We start from the raw sequence: 3,806 nt of genomic DNA on the forward strand, positions 1-3,806 counted from the left end.
TACATAGATAATAATTGTATCTTTACACACTGTATAGAAGGTTTGTGACATAGGTATTCAACAAATAAGAGAAGGGGGTCTCCTTTCTATGGCAGCATGGCATTTGCTGTTTAATTTTGCTCCATGTATCCACATTGCCTGTTGAGCAGGCTCACCAGCAAAGTGCACCAAATATTCCTTTTCCACTGCATTAAGTCTTTGGGCCAATATCCTCTTGACATGATTGAAAGTCTTTCATCAGACGAGGATGAAATAGACACAGGAGACATGAAATCCGAGTTTTGATATCTGATTGACTTTTTTATCACACGTTTTGGACGAGTGATTGGGCTTGTCTTGTGTGTTTGTGTCTCACTTGCAGATGTAATGTCAACAGACAGTGGTTTTTTCAGTGTCCATACTATCTGTTATGTCAAACATGTCACTGACATCATTGTTCAATGATTTATCCGAATTACTACTTTCAATCACAATGTCCTGATGTGTTTCAACCGAGTCCAAGAAAAAACCAACAGGATTAGGTTTGCGAACAAAAGCAGCCTGGAGGCGATCCAAATGAACACCACTTTTCATATGTCCACTTTCTTGGTTTCGAAGGGTGACAAGATGAACTATCAACAGAGTTTATCAAAAATGCCACAGAATAGCGAGGTATAAATTTGGCACCCTTCCCCTTTGGTTCCACAAGCAGATACATATAGTCCCGCGGCTTTGACAGGCAGAGGATATATTGACATATGATTTAATTTCATTTTGCTTTAAGAACTCCTCCGAAAAAATGTTATCTGTATGATCATCATAAAAAATCGCCACGTTTAAAGGTGTATTAAAATGAAAATATGATATAAAAAGTTATTTTCCGCTGTGTATATTGGTTCCTAGTAATGGCGGAAAAACACTTTCGCCTTGATGCGGCCATCGCACATGATGTAGATTCAGCGATTCATCTAACAATTCTGTGAAACGGTCAGTCTTATTGGAATTACAGTACATGATTGTCACGAATATGGAACGAATAAAGCTATCACTTGCACATTTATGACAAACTGTCATAAGTTCTGCAACCTGGTCCTCGTTCGGGAGGTCATCAGTTATCACAGTCATTATGTGTTCTCACACCGCGTGTCCTCGAATTGGAAAATTATCACTGGTTTATTTTCAAAACCCCCAAAAGATATGCACATACAGTTACAGGAAAGATCCGTGATCGCTTGGCAGTGAGAGTTCGACGAAATTAGGATTCTCCACCATGTGCAGTACAGGAAAACATTTAAAAACAAAGCTTTTCAAACTTCTATATTGTACATAATATAAGAAACCAAATATCCGGAAAAAGTAAATTGTAATTAAATGAAAAAGGATACAGAATGAAATATCCGGAATTAATATAGTAAGGGAAATAACTCTTAAGTTACAAGTGAAGTATTTTAATATATATTTAGCAAATTAACCATCTCATATAGTTTGTATATAACCTTACCCCCATTGTCTTTCCTAATATGGTGCCATATGCTACAATCCAGGGTTTAAGACCTGAATCCGACTGCAAACCAGTCCATGACCGTTGTACGCTGAGGTTCCCTTTATGTTTAATCTATACTGGACGTAAGGACATAAATGTGGAGTTTGATTGTGTATTTTCCTTCATATTCAGTCATTTGTATAACAAATACTTGAAAAAATGTGTTTACTTGTGTATGTTGTATGTGTACAGTTTCAGCAGTGAGCATTCCTCTCGGAACGCCCGGTTGACACAACGGCATATGTATGTGTACACTATTTTACATATGTGAATGCGGAAGTGGTAAACAAGGGGGGTACCACATACCTCATGAGGTGTCAGTATATATCATAGAATGAGAGGATCAGTAGTAAGCCTTCCTGGTACAGTCTCCCTGGGTATCCAGGGATCCTAGCTATTACGCGGAGTTTTTCCTACCCTTTCCTCTTACAACGACCTTGGTATGGGCTCGAGTCTCCAAATCATATACCATCTCCTTTACAATTTAGTATTATGACTGATCTTATATTTTTGTTATAGAAATCTTAAGTTTTCAAATACCTAATTATTATGTTATGGACAATCCCCAGACTATTTAGTGCGGATAAAATGTGATTGGTGGAAATAACAGGGATTGCATTACTATCTAATTCCTTATTCTGTTCTGACATATCTGTTAAATGTTTGGTACAGGAGAAGAAAACGTGATCGATTGTTTCCACAAGGATGCATTAATGGACAGTGACTTTTGTTTTATTGTTATGAAGTCTTAGGAAGGTATTTCTACAGAAGCGGTAACAAAACAAAGCTCCCGACACCGACATTTATACTCCCTTTCCACATACCCAATATGGTATAGCAGTAATAAAGCGTTGTGATTTATCATGGTTTAAAAGATTTTCAAAGTAACTTCAATTATATGTATAACATCAACAAGAAAATTCCAACATGTCAACATAATCATAAGCCAAACTCAAATTCTATAAAACTAGGACAGTAACAAGAAAATACCAACATGTCAACATAATCATAATCCAAACTCTAATTCTATAAAACTAGGACAGTAACAAGAACATACCAACATGTCTACATAATCATAATCCAAACTCAAATTCTATAAAACTAGGACAGTAACAAGAACATACCAACATGTCTACATAATCATAATCCAAACTCTAATTCTATAAAACTAGGGCAGTAACAAGAAAATACCAACATGTCTACATAATCATAATCCAAACTCTAATTCTATAAAACTAGGACAGTAACAAGAACATACCAACATGTCTACATAATCATAATCCAAACTCAAATTCTATAAAACTAGGGCAGTAACAAGAAAATACCAACATGTCAACATAATCATAAGCCAAACTCAAATTCTATAAAACTAGGACAGTAACAAGAACATACCAACATGTCTACATAATCATAATCCAAACTCAAATTCTATAAAACTAGGGCAGTAACAAGAAAATACCAACATGTCAACATAATCATAAGCCAAACTCAAATTCTATAAAACTTTCGCATAATATGAACAACAGAAAGATCCACACAGAGACTCCTGATGGACATGACTTACACAATTAAGAAATATCAAAACATAACTAAAATAGGATATATCGTGAGAGAAAAATATTGATTAAAACGCAGGCATAACACACGAACACTTTATCACAGTACCAGGTTATGCATCTCTCCCCATGTACCCCCCCCCCCCCCCAACCTCCAATCCTGGAGGTCCAGGGGCTTTACATATATCAGACGTTCTGTCCAGAGAGCGTTATGTTATATTGATGAAGAGCTCAAAACTGTATCAGGTTTGGCGTTGTCACCTCGAACTGAAGTATTTTTTATATCGTTTATCATTGTGTAACGACGTTTAACGAGGCGCTGTGGGTTGGGGATAGTTTCGTGTATCCCATCTATCAATCGATGTGTTTCAGAACTATGCTGATTTTCCTATAAAAGGAATCTTAATGACAATGACTTGTTAATTTTACTAGGTATCTAGATATAGCGTTTATTGTTCACAATACGATGAGTCAAAGTATTTACCCGAGTCTTTAAGAGTTCGCTGATAAACTTGAACCAGTTCTCATTGCAAATTGTTTGATCGACTGTGTATATCCATGTTCGTGCGATATCCGACAGCTGCACATTCCTGGGTTGTCCGACGATGTAATTTATCAGACTGTCTGGTTTAGGTGAAACCTATCAAGACACACTTTGATTTTAAGCTTACTAATACAGGACCAAAATCAGAAGAGACCAATCACATGTGAGACAACATTTGAAAAAT

The sequence above is a fragment of the Ylistrum balloti genome, unplaced genomic scaffold, assembly GCF_031769215.1.
Source record: "Ylistrum balloti isolate Yb309-2 unplaced genomic scaffold, AGI_CSIRO_Ybal_v1 Utg371546, whole genome shotgun sequence".
NCBI classification, from domain to species: Eukaryota; Metazoa; Mollusca; class Bivalvia; order Pectinida; family Pectinidae; genus Ylistrum; species Ylistrum balloti.